This window comes from Trachypithecus francoisi, unplaced genomic scaffold (genome assembly GCF_009764315.1).
Source record: "Trachypithecus francoisi isolate TF-2019V2 unplaced genomic scaffold, Tfra_2.0 Lachesis_group16, whole genome shotgun sequence".
NCBI classification, from domain to species: Eukaryota; Metazoa; Chordata; class Mammalia; order Primates; family Cercopithecidae; genus Trachypithecus; species Trachypithecus francoisi.
Window position 1 is genome coordinate 75,961,390 of NW_022681461.1, and position 18,159 is coordinate 75,979,548.

At 41.1% G+C, this 18,159-nt stretch overlaps 1 protein-coding gene and 1 long non-coding RNA gene across 6 annotated transcripts in view; both read right to left on the reverse strand.

Annotated features, from left to right (window-relative positions):
- The window catches only part of PALM2AKAP2 (PALM2 and AKAP2 fusion), a 402,567-nt gene that overhangs the window by 86,283 nt on the left and 298,125 nt on the right, over positions 1 to 18,159 (reverse strand). The window lies entirely within an intron of this gene.
- On the reverse strand, positions 15,860 to 16,097 carry LOC117098853. The gene is made up of 2 exons (XR_004443616.1): positions 16,063 to 16,097; positions 15,860 to 16,031 (listed from the first exon to the last, which is right to left on the reverse strand). It is a non-coding gene; the product is annotated as an uncharacterized LOC117098853 (long non-coding RNA).

The following is an 18,159-nucleotide window of genomic DNA, read 5'->3' on the forward strand; positions in this document are numbered from 1 at the left end:
ACTGTACACCTAAACATGATTAAAATGGTAGGTTTTATGTTAAATACATTTTACCACAAAACCAAAACCAAAAATTCTCTTTCTATCACTTAAATGAGGTTTTGTTTAGTGGGGGGTGCAAGTAGATGCCTGTGTTCAATCCACTATCTTTATGCAGAAGTCTTTTGTAAGTGAGATTTTTCCCCGTATTTCTACTCTTTAGGCCAGATCAGCAGTTCTAAACTTTAGGGTACATAAGAATTATTACAAAGGGTTCTGACACAAAACTACTGGTTGTTTTTGTATACTTTATTTTATAGGTGATCTCAAGGGTGATTTTTATACCATATCAGGTTTCACTTCCTATGGTGTTTTAGAGCCTGGCCCTCTTATGCTAAGATGCCACTGCTTGGCTGGGTGCAGTGGTTCAAGCCTGTAAATTCCAGCACTTTGGGAGGCTGCGGTGGGTGGATCACCTGAGGTCAGGAGTTTGAGACCACCCTGGCCAACATGGTGAAACCCCATGTCTACTAAAAATACAAAATTAGCCAGGTGTGGTGGCACACTCCTGTAATCCACTTGAATCCAGGAGGCAGAGGTTGCAGTGAGCTAAGACTGCACCACTGCACTCCAGCCTGGGCAACAAGAGCAAGACTCCGTCTCAAGAAACAAAACAAAACAAAAAGCCACTGCTTGCACTACCTTGGGATATACCGAGAAAACTATGAAGCAAAGAACCAGAGAGGTGATGTTCTAGACCAGAACACAGGTTCCTCTCTTTACTTCACACACTAAAAGGCTGAAGCCAGTGGCAAATAGCTTTAACTATCAAACAAAAACACATATGGGGGAACCGGGGCTATTTAGCATGGTGAAGAAGGTTTGGTGAGTTGAGGGCTTTGGAGTGAGCATGAGAACCCCACCCCAAATCTCTAATACCTTGAGGGCTCTCACAGGAAAGTGGAGTTGCACAGAATTCTGGGAAGCCCCAGCAGGGACCCGGCATGGGCAGAGAAGCCACTGGGTGTGAGATTCCAGTTTAAAAGAAGGGAGAGTTTCCTGTCACTTGGGCTGGACTGCCAATGGAGCATGAGGCCTGGTGGCTGGCAGGAAGACCCTTTGGGAAGCAGGTGCTGGGGCCTCGACTGGCTAACCTCTAGGAATTATTTTAGCCCTGGGATTCTCTGTGAAAAGATTCGTGTTCATAGAACATTGACCCAAGCAGTAAGCAAAACACCACACCCTGCCAAGCCAGAGAATAATGTGATATGTTCTATTTTAAGAACATAATCCACTAAGAAACACAGACATCTAAAAAAAGGAATCTATGTTTATAGGCAACATGCAAGCCACAATTCTAGTCCTACCCCTGCCTTTCCAAAATTTCTCTTTATAACAATGTCAATTCCAAAACATAAACAATAGTAATTCTCAATGAAATGCTCTGGTGCGAGTTGTGAATTTTTTCCTCCTAAGGAAAAATATCTTTGGATACATCACTTTTCAGAGAGGAAAACCTTCAAGTTGAACTACGTTGATTGATTTTTCCAAAATACACACTTTTTAGAAAGTGGTAAAAAAATTAAGCAATAAAGTATCAGAAGAAGCATCTTCTCCTATTTACTCAAATGTGCATATTCTTTCTGCAAGACCCTCAAAGGAATAACTGCATGTTACCAGGCTGAAGCAGTGCCTCTTCCTACTCACTGCATTCAGGTTAAATATGTATCTTTCATTCAGTCTCCAGAGGGATTTAAAACACTATAACACAAACCACGGATTATCAACCTTCAGTTCATTGGTTTCCTCTGAGAAGCTCAAAAAAACTTTTAACATTTGGCTGGGCAAGGTGGCTCACGCCTATAATCCCAGCACTTTGGGAGGCCAAGGCGGGTTGATCACCTGAGGTCAGGGGTTCGAGACCATCCTGGCCAACATGATGAAACCTCATCTCTACTAAAAATACAAAAAATTAGCTGGTCATGGTGGTGGGTGCCTGTAATCCCAGCTACTTGGGAGGCTGAGACAGGACAATGGCGTGAACCCAAGAGGCGGAGGTTGTGGTGAGCCGCGATCACATCACTGCACTCCAGCCTGGACAACAGAGTAAGACTCCGTCTCAAAAAAAAATAGGCCGGGCGCGGTGGCTCAAGCCTGTAATCCCAGCACTTTGGGAGGCCGAGACGGGCGGATCACCAGGTCAGGAGATCGAGACCATCCTGGCGAACACGGTGAAACCCCGTCTCTACTAAAAATACAAAAAAAAAAAAACTAGCCGGGCGACGTGGCGGGCGCCTGTAGTCCCAGCTACTCGGGAGGCTGAGGCAGGAGAATGGCGTAAACCCGGGAGGCGGAGCTTGCAGTGAGCTGAGATCTGGCCACTGCACTCCAGCCTGGGCGACAGAGCGAGACTCCGCCTCAAAAAAAAAAAATAAAATAAAATAAAATAAAATAAAAACTTTAAAAATTCAACTTATCAACTAAATTAACAATGGGCACAGTTTTTATAGACAGAAGAAACAGAAAATCAGTTAGCTGACAGCAACTTCTACTTCTGCCACAGCACTCTAAGCACATGTGAATCATGTAGACATTTTACATTGTGTTTCCCATCTCTTACTACACCTGACATCACACCTCTATGGTTTTGATGGTCTAGAATTATCAACCTTATTGGCAACTCCTATTAAATCTTTTTCTGATAACGTAAGGCATAAAGATGAAAAGAGATAAAATGTATGGCTTCTCCCAAAAGTTCTCTTTCTCTTAGGAAAATAGAAGATACTAAAGACCTTAAAGCAACCTTGCCTGCCAATTTCCATCACTATCATTGGTCTCCTGGGATGCAGTCTTCAAATCACCAGTAGGTTAACAGCGGTCAGGGCTGCCTGGCACTATGCCTAGCGTGTAGTAGCTGCTGAATGTACACTGACAAAACTGATGAAGAGAAAGAACAAAGTTGATTTTTCAGATAGGGATCCTCAATCTTCTTCTTCTTCTTCTTTTTTTTTTTTTTTAAGACAAGAGTCTTACTCTGTCACCCAGACTAGAGTGCAGTGGCAGAGTCTCAGCTCACTGCAACCTCCACCTCCCGGGTTCAAATGAGTCTCCTGCCTCAGCCTCCTGAGTAGCTGGGATTACAGGCTCCTGCCACCACGTCCAGCAAATTTTTGTATTTTTAGTAAAGATGAGGTTTTACCAGGTTGGCCAGGCTGGTCTTGAACTCCTGACCTCAGGTTTTCTGCCTGCCTTGGCCTCCCAAAGTGCTGAGATTACAGGTGTAAGCCATCGTGCCCAGCAACCTTCTAATAAAAGTCTGTATTCTCTCAGTAGGCAACAAGTGCAGAAAGACAGATACATAGAATCATGTTCTGTATGTACCTTCTAGACATGGCAGTCCTGCCCTGGTCATTGGCTGAATCATGATGATTTTTTTTCCCGAGTCTCTTCTACACTATTTCTTGTGAGAAAACCTAGGGAGACTGAAGATTAACCTAACATCTCAGCTTGCAGGTTTTTTTTTTTTTTCTTTTTGGAGACGGAGTCTCACTCTGTCACCCAGGCCAGAGTCCAGTGGCATGATCTCGGCTCACTGCAACCTCCGCCTCCTGGGTTCAAGTGATTCTTCTGACTTAGCCTCCTGAGTAGCTGGGATTACCGCCATGCCTTGCTAATTTTTGTATTTTTAGTAGAGTGGAAGTTTTGCCATGTTGGCCAGGCTGGTCTCGAACCCCTGACCTCAGGTGATCTTCCCACCTCGGCCTCTCAAAGTGCTAGGATTACAGGCGAGCTTGAAGATTAAAATAAGCTGTGTGTTCTCACTCCTCACTGCATACCAGAAAGATACATTCGCTTCCTATCAGATGAAATGTTGACCATAACCAGGAGATTTTTGAGGCACTTCATCAAATCATACAAAAGGGAAATAATATTTCTTGGCATGTTAATAGGGAATAATCACTGAGGGCAGCAAAGTACTGATTTTAAAAGAAAACATCCTTATTCAGCCAAGGTTGAGCTGCCCAGGGCGATATTTCAAATTAACTACACACATTTCCTAAAATTAATTGTCATAACCAACTGCTATTGTTTGACACTTTTGCTGACGAAGATCAGCTAAATGTATTTCAACCTGAAAGTCAGGAGGCCACCACTGCCATTTTCCACACCAAGAGAAATGTTCTTGGAGCAAACACTCCATGTGTATCCACCAGCTGATTCTTTTCTAGATTACAAAGGGAGGTTGTTTACTTTTGAAAGAACAAATTGCTCAGCCATGATTGTTAATTATTTGAGTCAACAGTAGTACAAGAGTGCAAGTGAAATATCTTCCTAATCAAAACAAAAGCTGTCTAAATTCTCCAGAGTTTTTATTGGAAACTACCCTCAGTGCAAGAGAATGAAAATAAAATAAACTGATATACAACAAACACTAAGAACATCTGAAAACATGTTTAAACCTACATTTGGGGCTAAATGCTCTTTTCCCAATCTGCTTTTAATGTCCTTTCAGAACAGTATGAAACAAAAACAAAACTTAAAAATTCATAAGTGCTAAAATAAAACAGTTATTTAAAAATAGATAAGAATACATAAATTCAGAAAAATTCACCATAGGAAAATATAGACAGAGAAGCTTTCCTGTATTCAGCAAACAGTGACCAAATACCTATTATATGCCAGACTCAAGGTACTGGAGTGTTCTTCACTATGTCTAAGAACTCAAAAGAAGGTTGTACTGTAGTTATAACAGAGACCGTATGGTCTGCAAGGCCTACAATCTTTCTTCTCTTCTCTTCTCTTCTCTTCTCTTCTCTTCTCTTCTCTTCTCTTCTCTTCTCTTCTCTTCTCCCCTCCCCTCCCCTCCCCTCCCCTCCCCTTCTTTTCTTCTTTTCTTTTCTTTTCTTTCTTTTTTTTTTTAGACTGAGTCTCGCTCTGTCGCCCATGCTGGAGTGCAGTAGCGCCATCTGGGCTCACTGCAACCTCTGCCTCCTGGGTTCAAGCGATTCTCCTGTCTCAGCCTCCTGAGTAGCTGGGATCACAAGCACACACTTCCACACCCAGCTAATTTTTGTATTTTTAGTAGACACGGCATTTCACCATGTTGGTTAGGCTGGTCTCAAACTCCTAATCTCGTGATCTGCCCGCCTCGGCCTCCCAAAGTGCTGGGATTACAGGCATGAGCCACTGCACCTGGCCAAGACCTACAATATTTTCTATCTGGCCCTTTGAAGAAAACATTTGCTAATGCCTATTCTAAATCAAGATGTATCTAAAGGAGAACCATTGGGTTTATTCAAACTTTGTCCAAACAGTGTTGGACTTCCATGTACTCAGTTATGGAATAGTCAGTGGATATCCTGAAGAGAGCCCTGACCCCCTAACCCATGAGTCAGAGACATCAGATTCATGCCCAGCCTCACCATTTACCTGACACATGGCTTTGTTAGTTCAGATAACCATGGGAGAACTTGCCCACATTACAAGATGTTAAAGTGTTTTGGTCACTGTAAATGCACAACCTCGAAGTGAATGTACTAGAAAGCTATCACTGAATGTGTACTTGCACATGTGCCAAGTACCATGCAAGGGCTTCCTTTGTGTTATTGTATTTCATCCACATCTAATAGGGTATTGCCCTGTTAGAGGAGTACGACTACAGTCTTCCTTTTACAGATAAAGGAACCACAGCTCAGACAGGTTAAGGGATTTGCTTGTTGTCACACAGCAAGTAGTTAACCTGAGAATCACACCCAGGATTGTCAGGCTCCAGAGCTTATGCTATGAACTATGGAGAGCATTGATTCCAAAACTCTGACTCACTGAGTGGTATCCACCAAATCTATCCACTTCATTGAATAAAAGGCCTACTGGAATTGTTTGAGACAAACGCCGGTCTGGGCCTACCACAGAGGTGGTACAAACTGTGTGACAGCCTCCATCCTGTGCTACAGGTTATGAATTGCCCATAAAATAAACATTAAAGCTTTATCCGTACAGGCAAGTGAAAGGGAGCCCCAAGCAATGATACTGTAATGTTACCTTGACAGATGCCAGGATCAATTTCAAATTAATAAGTAACCCATAAAAAAATGGCTCAACCGCCGGGTGTGGTGGTTCACGCCTGTAATCCCAGCACTTTGGGAGGCTGAGGCAGGCGGATCACGAGGTCAGGAGTTCAAGACCATCCTGCCTAACATGGTGAAACCCCGTCTCTACTAAAAAATACAAAAAATCAGCCGGGCATGGTGGCAGGTGCCTGTAATCCCAGCTACTTGGGAGGCTGAGGCAGGAGAATGGCGGGAACCAGAGAGGCAGAGCTTGCAGTGAGCTGAGATCGCGCCACTGCACTCCAGCCTGGGCGACAGAGCGAGACTCCATCTCAAAAAAGAAAAAAAAAGAAAAAGGACTGATGAGCTTTATCAGATTAGAGGGTGATGAAGAGACGATATCAAAATACAAAGTGTGATCCAGGATTGGATCCTGGTGTGGGGGTAAAAAAAAAAAAAAAATGCTAGAGGTCACTTTGCAAAAACTGGCAAATTTTGAAAATAAAGTTTATATTAGGTAATAGTATTGTATCAATGTCAAATTTCCTGATTTTTTAAAACACTTTTGAGACTAAAGTAATAAAAAGGGGCATGATACCCGAAACTTATTTTTAGAAGGTTCAGAAAAAAATATTAAAAATTATACAGCTGTATATAATATAGACATAAATTATATAACATACGTCAAGCAAATATGAGAAATGTTAACAATTAGTGAAGAGAAAACAAAAACTCTGTGTACTACTCTTGCAACTCTTTTGTAAGTTTAAAATTATTTTAAAATAAAAAGGTAAAATATCTGAAACTTTGCTACATGGGAACATGCTTATGCTAAAGTGAGTAAAAACATTAGGATACAAAAGTCCATTGTAGAATGATATCACAAGAATAGGGGTAGCTTTTATAGGCGTGACTATAGAGGTTAAAAAAAGAGAATGAGTGTAGTTTAAAATATACATATTCGGAGGAAATAAGTCTAAAATGTTACCAGTGGCACATCATTTCTGAGTGGTAAAATTCGGATTGGGTTTTCTTTTCTTCTTTCTATACTTTTTTATGTCTACATTTCTATAATAAGCATGCATTATTTTCATAATCAGGAAAAATGAAGTATTAGAGGGAAATTATACATTTTTATGAATTAAATATTCATAAAAATCTGATTCAGTTTTCAAACAATTTTATGTACTAGCTTGATAGTGGAATTTGAAGATAAGGCATCTAAGCCCTAGATAAAATCCTGTTTACAGCAGCAATACCAAATTGGTAAATTTTACAACACATTAGAAATTATTTTCCATTCAAGCCTCAGAAGAGTAGGGGTGAACTACAGGTCTGGTGCAAGAAACAGCTGGCACACCAATATTCAGCCAGAATTTTTTCAAGATTGTCAATTGACAACAAAAAGAATTGTGCCTGCATTCAAGAACCCATTCTTCTAATCCATCTCTTATAGTGACTTCTTTTTTTTTTTTTTTTTTTTTTTTGAGATGGAGTCTCACTCTGTTGCCCAGGCTGTAGTGCAGTGGCATGATCTCGGCTTACTGCAATATCCGCCTCCTGTGTTCAAGGGATTCTCCTGCCTCAGCCTCCCAAGTAGCTGGGATTACAGGCATGCACCACCACACTCAGCTAGTTTTTTGTATTTCTAGTAGAGAGAGGGTTTCGCCATGTTGGCCAGGGTGATCTCGAACTCTTGACCTTAGGTGATCCACTTGCCTCGGCCTCCCAATGTGCTAGGATTACAGGCATGAACCATGACACCGGGCGTATGGAGACATTTTAAAAACCCATTTCTAGTTCTGAAAATTAGAATACTACATGGTGTGTATATGTGCATGTGTGTGTTTATAATTTTTTTTGTGAACCATTGGAGTCAGTTGCAGACATAATGCACCATTATTCCTAATACTTCAGGGTACATTTCCTAAAAACAAAGACTTTTTCCACCTAACCACAGTCTAGCCTCAAAATCTTGCAATTAACATTGATAGAATTCCACCATCTAAACCATAGACTTCATGCAAATTTCAATCTTGGTCCCAATGATTTTCTTACCAATAAAACGATCCAATCCAGGCTTCCATGTCTCATGTCTCTAGTCTCCTTCAATTTGGGGTACTTTCTTGGTCTTTCCTTGTCTTTCATGACTTTTACTTATTTATTTATTTGAGATGGGGTCTCACCATATTGCCTAGGCTAGGCTTAAACTCCTGGCCTCAAGGGATCCTCCTACTTCAGTTTCCCAAGTAGCTAGGATTATAGGCGCGAGCTATCATGCCCAGCTAATTTGGGACTTCTAAAGATTATAGATAAGTTATTTTGTTGAACATCCCTCAATTTGGGGTTATCTGATATTTCCTCATGATTAGATCCAACTTAAGCATTTGTGCAGGAATATCACAGAAGCGATGCTGTGTTTTTCTCTGTGCATCTCATCAAATGGTGCACAATGCCAATTTGTCCAATTACTGATGGTGTTAGATTTGATTATTTGATTAAGGTGGTATCTGCCAAGTTTCTCTACTGCCAGGTTACTATATTCCCTTTGCCATCAATATGTATTTTGTGGGAAGACACATGCAGCTGTATAAGTATCCTGATGGGACAATATAATCATTAAAAAAGGTATACTAAGTAGCAATCCATGTTCAGCCTCCAGAAAAAAACTAACAGAATTTCATAATAAGTTAGTTAGTTACATTTAAGAACTATACTATCCCGGAAACACTTTTTCAGGACTTTCCCAGAGAAAAGACGCCAGGGAGGGAAATCCCATAATGTAGTCACTCCAGTTTGCCAAAGGTAAATCTAATGTTTATCTGCAAAGTCACAGAAGTGGTGACATTTAGATGTGCAACCTTTAATCCCTGGGGAAACTTTGAAAAATAAATATGATTTGTCCTCTAGATATATCCTTGGAGCTGGCTTTCTTGACCTATCTGAACTTTCTTGTTTGTTCTCTTAACAAAAGGCTTTTAACTGAGATAAAACAACAAGCCAGGCTAACCCTGGTGTGAGTCTAGATCACACACAAAGTGATCCAAAGAGTGTCAAGTGTCCATGTAAAACACCCTATAAAAGCTGTATCAGCCATGGCAATTCTCAGCTCAGGTCATGCGGCTCACTTCAAGTGTCCCAGTTGAGAAGGCGTCCAGGAACTCCCCGGAGAGAACAACCTGTAGTCTTTTTACTTAAGCTTCTTATTTCCTAAAAGCTTTTTGTTTGTCTGAAAACACAAGACCAGCAATGATGCATTCTTGCTCAGAACAAAAACTGTCATTAAGATGGACTTGCAGATAGAGGCTTCAGGGTTTCGCACTAAAGACTCATTCTGTGTTTTGGAATTTATGATGATTATTACAAAAGAAATTGCAGAATCAATTGTAATTTTCCTTTCTTATACCTGGCAAGCACAATGGTAGAAACCTTTCCTAAGGCAATGCTTAACAGTTTGGGCTTGGTGCTGTGTGAAATATAAAATTAAAATATAAAATATAAAAATAAACAGTGATGCATGTCTCCTCTCTCTCATTGCCTCAAGTTTCCATTTTCTAATTGAATGATTCTCTTTAGAGAATCAAAATGGTCACATGCAAAGTTAACCAAGTAAGAAGGGGAGAAAGCAGACTAGGTAGGCCAGAGGAGAAGGAGCATTTGGGGTATCAACCAAGGTAGAGCTGGGGCAGAAGTCAGGGGACAAAGAATGCCAGCCGACAGAGTAGCCTGAGTTTTGGCTACTCCCCAAGGTGGGTTATCTGGGCATGCAGGCTGCATTTGAAGGGCAAGATCATGTGGACAGATTGTGGCTCCAAGTGGTTCAGACACCTCTATAGCATTTATGCCCTGTGAACACTGCTCCCTCAAACAAGACACTACGCCAGCATCCAAAGATTACTACACCTAACTCCAAATCTCACTCAAACCAATGGCTTCTTCATCTACTCCCATTCTTGCAACAAATCCTTAGCACAATTCTCAGAGATGCTAGAGGGCAGAGATAAGTAATTCCTTTAAAGTCTGCCTTTAGTTTCTCTTCCTTTCCCATGCATGACACTATAAGCAAATTCTATCATCCATATGATTCTGGAAAGACCCAAGCTTAGCAGCAGACAGTTTTTTGAGACTTTTGATAGATCAGGGACCGCTCCATTCTGATGGGCCCCTTGCCAGCCTCAGCCACAGAGGTGGTCCAGAGAGAACCCGCCATCCCTAGCAACAGTGGGCAGTTTGACTTTGGGTTATGAGAGGCTCTTTTTGTCCTCGTGGCCGAGTCCTAAGGAAAGTGATGAAGATTTGGAATTTCTTATTTTCTCTGCCACTTCTTTCTCCCTCTCCTCCCCCTCATTTTGCCCACATCAACAGTTTTCTTTACATTGGAATGTAGTTAAGATTCTATATTTTACCAACAGGCTTAAGCAGGTACTTTCCTAGGTTTAGGGTTATACTGGTTCAGAGAAAAACTTTGAGAAGGAAAAACTGGAAATTCCAATAAAATGAGTTAATAGTATGAACTACTAATAACTCACCTTTCACTGTTTCCCTAACACTATCTGCACTATCTATAAACACGAAATGGTGAGAAAATCACAGATAACCAAATGTTTGACTTATAATGATCTTACTGATGTTGTACATATATAAAAAAGTCCTATGAAGACTATATAAGGTTAGTTAATAACACAGTGATGGGCAGAGCACAGGCATCTCCCAAATCACCCCCAGGTTCCTATCACTCAATAATACTACTTAAGTCTAAGGGAATTCCATAGACATAATTTTAGCTGAAATTTACCCACAAGAAAGAATGGCAGTGCTAAGTAATTAGAAAATATGCCCATTTTCTATGTATCAGGGCATAGAACAATCATTGCACAGAAAGATTCTTAAATGAAAAATAATTGATCTTCATTGAAAGATAACTGAAAGAAGGAGGAGTTACAGAAGACATGTATCCATCCAAGTGACCAAGCATAGAGAGGGAGAAAGTGAACTGAGCTGTGAACGGTCAAAGATGTCAATAAGATGGACTGCATCCTGGGAGCCATGAGTAGAGGTGACCCTCAGTAAGTGGCAGGCTTTCCAAAGTCACAGAAGATCTTGACCAATTTAAAAAAGTGAAAAGCTATATTCCTGTTAGTCATTTCCTAGAGAGGATAAAATAACATTTGAGACCTCGCTAAAGCAGCCATAAGAATTTTATGTTTATCCCCTTTTACATCTCTAATAGTAACTATTACTGAGTACCTACCAGATTCTCCAAACATTGAGTTGAACTATATGAAATTCCTAATATTTGACCATTTGACCTATAAAAATGGCAATTTCAGATGGGTTCTACCAATTCTTTATTTTTTTTTAAACTGAGTCTCGCTCTGTCATCCAGGCTGGAGCGCAGTGACATGATCTGGGCTCCCTGCAGCCTATGCCTCCTGAGTTCAAGCGATTCTCCTGCTTCAGCCTCCCACATAGCTGACACGACAGGCACGTACCACCACGCCTGGCTAATTTTTGTATTTTTTTAGTAGAGTCAGGGTTTCACCACGTTGGCCAGGCTGGTCTTGAACTCCTGACTTCAAGTGATCCACCTGCCTCGGCCTCCCAAAGTGCTGGAATTACAGGCATGAGCTACCGCACCTGGCCTCTGATTTCTAATTCGAACCTTGTAAGATGGATATTATTACACCCAGTTACAGACAAAAAAAAAAAACAAATGCAAAGAGGAAGAGTAGCATACTCAAGGTCATGAAGACATTAAAAGTGCCATGTTCTGACTGGGATCTCATAGACCCCAAAGCCAAAGGTCAGGCGCCTCTCTCTATGGTACAACATGGAGTCATCTGAGTTAGTTCAGGCAGTTAAACATGTATTAAGCAGAACACAGAGCTTCAATCATCCCAGTGAGCCTACTAAGTTTTAAAACAGATTTTTCTGCCACTACCCAGCTCATCACAATTGACCAACTTATACTTTTCTCAGTCCTCTGGTCTACAAAAATGAGAGGATTTGACTGAAGAATTGATGAGGCTCTTTTTTCATCTTCTAAAATATGAGTCATCACAAATAAACAGAGATTTTAAAATTTAGTTCCTAAAACTTTTTAGTTTTTAAATTTACTTTTTAAAATTCTTTTTAAGATAGTCATTGTTCTTTGGAAACTACCCAAACAATATAAAATAGTTTAAAGTAGAAAGAGAAGAGAAGGTCTCCCCCTCCCCTAATTTTAGCTGTCTGTCTGCATTTGGAATTTTGCCATATATAAGCATGTGACCTTGAACCATTCCCGTAGCTTCCCTGAGACTGCGTTTGAGTGCAGAATGGGACTGGATGACGTTGGCTCCGCTTCCTCTCAGGGGAAGATGAATGTATGAGAGTAGGTGAAAGTGTTTCCACTATGGGTTTTGGGCTAAGTTGTCAGTACCGCTCTGCTAGGAGTCATGGTCACAGGCTTCCCTCTCTGGAGTTTTCCAGGATGCCCCTCGGGTGGGGATGGCCGCCAACCCTCTTCCTCTCCTGGGTCTCACCATTACTTAGCAAGCAGCCTCCCTCCATGAGTCAGGACAATAAGGGCTGGGCATCTTGAGCTAATCAAGTGACATTAGCAAAACGGAAATAGCCGCCTGATTATGATTTAACCAAAGTAAAAATTCTTATAAAACTATCTCTGAATCATGTTTGCATCATTCCTGATAATCAGACCAGGCGGAAGCCAGTGCATGGGAGTGGCCACGAGGACTCACTCTGTTGCAGCTCCACCTCCAGCTCACTTGTGCCCCAAAGACACAGGTTCTGCAAAGCAGATGGGCCATGTGGAAGCTGTTGTTTCCTCAGTGCCTCCTGGTTCTCCTTCCTAGTCCTCATCGCAGGGTTTTAGAGTTAAGAATCCAATAAGCAAATGCACATGTCATTTAATCTCAGAGCTGACAGAGGCCCACAAGATCGCCTAGAAATTTACACCCCAGAACACGAACATGAAAACAGCTGAAGGTCCTGCCCCATTAAGAATACGGAAGGGTTTAAATTAACCACATTAACAAGCCACAAGAATGACATGGAGTGGCCTCAACACACTAAAAATGAACCTGTCTCATGATCAAAGGATATTTCTCTTCTGTTTCTGGCACAAACAAATGTTTTGAAGTCAACTAACAGGCATACACAAATGAAAATTAATATCTGTAGTTTTCAAAACACGTTTTGCAGGTCAGCTCATTTGATGTTGAATGGTTGGAAGCAGAATTTCTATTTATTGAAAACAGCATGTGCCAGCCATGTCGGACTTGTTACTGAACTTAATTCTTAACAGCAGCGGCTAATCCTAGGTATTACTGGCCCTATTTTGCAGTTTACAAAACCAAGGTTTTGACAGGTGGAATAACTCAGTGGTTCATTCTGGCCTCCCTACCTCTGTCGGGCTCTTTCCCTACAACCTCTTCTCTTTAGAGACCTTTGTTCTTGGTGCATATGTAAATTACACTGCGGCTTCAGAAAATAAAACATTTTGCAAATTAAGTCAAGGTGACACCGAAAAATGTTAGCTCCCTTCCTACATTAGGGTTTCATTTCTATACGGTAAGATCCTTCCATAGCGAACAGTCCCACACTCTCCCAACCAAGGGCTAATTATCTCTGGCACCTTGTTAACCCAGAGGTGTGGCAAACCAAGAAAGTTCTCTTTTAAGAAAGCTCCAGGCCGGGTGTGGCGGCTCATGTCTATAATCCCAACACTTTGGGAGGCCGAGGCAGGAGGATCACTTGAGGCCAGGAGTTCGAGATCAGTCTGGGCAACATGGCAAGACTCTCTCTCTCTCTACAAAAAAAAATTAAAAATTAGCCAGGCGTGGTGGCACACACCTGTGGTCCCAGCTACTCGGGAGGATGAGATGGGAGGATCACTTGAGCCCGGGGGAGGTGGAAGCTTCAGTGAGCTGTGTTGGCACCACTGCACTCCAGCCTGGGCAACAGAAAGAGGCCCTGTCTCAAAAAAAATTATTTAATTTTTTTTTTAAAGCTCCAGTTTTGCCCTCACTAGAGAAAACCTCAGACCCACCACTACAGCAGAGATTCCTATATCATCTCATTATTTGCATGATATTAGCATGCTGTGTTACCAAACCCATTGTCATTCCCCTCAGCAACTACCACCACCCATACCCCTTATTTTCATGCTATTCAGTGGCCTCCTTAAAGGGAGAAGTACAGAAGCCTCATCAGGAAAACAGAAAAAGAACAGAAAAACAAAATCAGCCAAGTGAAATCTGTTGAAGACTTTGTCCTCCTTAACCAATCTATCATGAAAGTTTACTTAACTAAGATACAAATCCCAAAAGGATTATACATTCCACGTTCTGTAATTCTATCTGCCCCAAGTTCTACTGATACTCAAAATTATCGTCTTACCAAAAAAAAAAGAGAGTTTGGAATATAAGCAAATACAACTCTAAACCCAATATGGGAAATTCTTACTGGCTAAATGCTCACTTGCCTAAAAGCCACACAAATTGTATTTCAATCACTGCTGCCTCATCATTATTCTTAAAAGATTTTGTCAAAATGAAAGTGTCAAAATTTAAATAGACAAAATAAACCTCCAAGTTTCATGTTTGTTTTTAATGACAAATATAAAAATAAATTTTAAGGCAGCACAACTACCTTACCTACTTCAGCAGATTAAGGAATTGTCCACATAAAGGAAACTGTTGGTCAGAAATTCCATTAGAAAGACAACACCAAAAAAAAAAAAAACCTCTAGGAGATGTCTAGGAAGCCTAGGTACCTTGCATTAATCTAAGTAAAGCTCAGAAGTATGCAAATTAAAGTACAAACCATTCAGTTTTAACCAGCATTTTCAGAGAAATTTTCATTAATACTAGTAAACAGAAACACAAAGCAGTATCTGAAAGAAAGCTGAGACCTTGATACTTTTTGTCTCTCACAATATTAGCTTACAGCTTAGCAACAGCCAGGGTGGAGGAGGAAATTCCTCTGTTCACACCCACCCCCCATTGATGCCTTTTTTAAGAGGACTGTGCACAATGCATTTAAAAAAAAAATCTATTGTTGGGTGAGGGAAACTCAGATGTTTTCTTCTCCTGGCTAATAATGGATTCAATTGCCTTGAAGTCAATAAACTCCTCAGTGGGAAATACCAAGCAGCAGCCAAACAGGAATAGAGTAAGTAATGCACCAGCCAGCCGATGTGTTTGAAACCTACATTCTAGAAGGCCTTTCAATATGAAATACTTCATTCAGCAAACCTTTTCAATTTCACTTTATTTGTAACTTTACAAAGTTTTCTTAATAATCATTGCTGGAAAAATGAGAGTATTTCAATGTTTGAGATTCAAATAATCTAAATATGAAGTCCTTAATTGAGAGATCAGCCACGATAGCACTGTTCTCCCAAAACAGACTGGAACCTGGCATCCCACTCTGGGTAATCTGCCCAGAGTTGGAGAAAGTTAACTCCTTTGTTAGTTCGATAAAACAGACTAACGTTAGAATGACTAATAGTCATTCTCCTTCCCCATTCTCTATCTTCCCAGTGCAAAGAAAGTCAGGTCATATTTATTGTTATCTATTATCTGATAAAACCAAATGAAGAGCTCTCTCTTTCCTTGATAATGACTCTCTAGAACTGAATACTATCTTTGCTAAAACTATCATAATCTGAAAAGGAGGTAAAATAAGAAAGGCATAAAAGGGACCATGAATACCTGCAAAAACTGCAGCAAACAGATACTAAAGAGTATCTGTGGTCATATTAAAAAGACAAGAACAATATATTAAAAATAGCCAAAATGTTAGTGGGCAATATGTTATCTCCTTTATATTTTAGTACTGAGTTCTAACTGTGTGCCAAGCTGTTTCAATCTTTACCTACTTTTTTTTTTTTTTAAGAGACAATGTCTTGGTCTCTTCCCCAGGCTAGAGTACAGTAGTGTAATCATACCTCACTGCCGCCTTAGAACTACTGGGCTCAAGGGATCTTCTCACCTCAGCCTCCCAAGCAGCTAGGACTACAGGTGTGCACCACCATGACCAGTTAAGTTTTTAAATTGTTTTTAGAGACAAGGTCTCACTATGCTGCCCAGGCTGGTCTAGAACTTCTGGGTTCAAGTAATCCTCCTGCCTTAGCCTCCCAAAGTGCTGGGATTACAGGCATGAGTCACCATGCCTATCTTTTACCTACATTTATTCACTTAATCCTCTCAACAACTCTATGAGGTAAGTACTATTATCTGCATTTTACAGATGAGAACACTAAAGGTTACAAAGGTTCAATAATTCACTCAAAGCGACAAGGATAGGAAGGTCACAAAGCCAGGATTTGAGCTTGGGCTTCCTAACTCTGCTTTAAGTCCATACTCTCTCTAAGCCATCCTCTTCCAAAAACTCCACGCCAGCCATTTTGCAAATCTACACCTACGTTCATAGGATACATCTTGAACTGGTGTCTCATACACCTTTTGTGCCATGATTTAGTTTTTCATGTATCTGTTCTTTGCATCTTTGCTAGGGATAGCGAACTTCTTGAAAGTAGGGAACTGGGGAACTCTTTTGATGCCTGGAGGACCTCATAGATGGATTAACCTCTCAAAAACAAGGGCAAGACAAAAGGTGGAAGCAACCCAAGTATCGAATGAATGAATGGATATACAAAATGTGGTATATAAACACAATGGGACATTACTCAATTTTTTTAAAGGAAGGACATTGTGACACATGCTATAACATGGATAAACATTGAGGACATTATGCTAAGTGAAATAAGCCAGTCACAGAAAGACAAATACGTGATTTCACTTATATGAGGTTACTAGAGTAGACAACTTCATAGAGACAGAAAGTAGAATGGTGGTTGCCAAGAGCTGGGGAAGGGGGAAGAAGGAAGGGATAGTTATTGTTAAATGCGTAGTTTCAGTTTTGCAAGTTGAAAGAATTCTGTGAATGGATGGTGGTGATGGTTGCACAATAACGTGAATGTACTTAATACCACAAAACTGGACACTAAAAAATGGTTTAGAAGGTAAATTTTACATTTTATGTATTTACCACAATTAAAATAAAAAACAGGGCAGGCACGATGGCTCACACCTATGACCCCATACTCTGGAACATCAAGGTGGGAGAATCGCTTGAGCTCAAGAGTTTGAGACCAGCCTGGACAACATGGTGAGACCCTGTCTACAGAAAATTTAAAAATTAGCCAGGCATTGTGGTGCACACCTGTGGTCCCAGCCTCTCGGGAGGCTGAGGTGGGAGTATCGCTTAGGCTCAGGAGATCAAGGTTGTAATAAGCCATGATTGCACCACTGCACTGTAGCCTGGTGACAGAGTGAGACCTTGTCTCTAAATAAATAATGATAAATAAATAATAAATAACAGACAAAAAAGGACAACAACCAGAACAAATGTCTACAGAAATGTCTTAACGTCTACAGCCATGCCTCTGTCGGGCCGTCAGCCTGCTGTCACAGAAATGCAGGAAGCTGGCCCTCCACCAGAAAGTCATCCCACTGGTATGACACCAAAGCTCACTGATGGGGACAAGCCATTCAACACTGTCACCATTGCGTTTCCACAGCCTTGCAACCTGCAGGTCACCCCAGAACAAGCCCTTTCTGACAGCTGTGAAAGCAAGAGGAAACATCAAACTCCAAGGAAGTATGTCTTTAAGACCTCAGCCTCTTTCTGCCTCATAGGCTGGTCCTGTAGAGGGCCCCGATATCTGGTGCTCAATGCCAGAAGACAAGTCCAGGCATCCATCATTTCCCTTATCATGGGGCCACCAAGGTCCCAAAAATAACGAATGAGCGGGTCATTTCCACCTTGGAAATGTGCCAAGTTCACATCAAATTGCAAAGGAAACAATACTGAGAAGTGTGACACCTTGGGATTCCTGCGATGACAGAGGTGGGATGATGAAGGAACTGCCCCAGTTCCGGGGCCAGAGAGCTGCTGTGGCAGTAGGAAGCAGTTCAACCCATATCCTTCTCTTCAAATCACAGTCCTGTGGTCTCTGCTGAGGACATATCACTAACTATACAGGCTTGAACTCCTCCTGGCTTCAATCAATCCTCGCATCTCAGCCTTCCAATATTCTGGGATTACAGGTGTGAGCCATCAT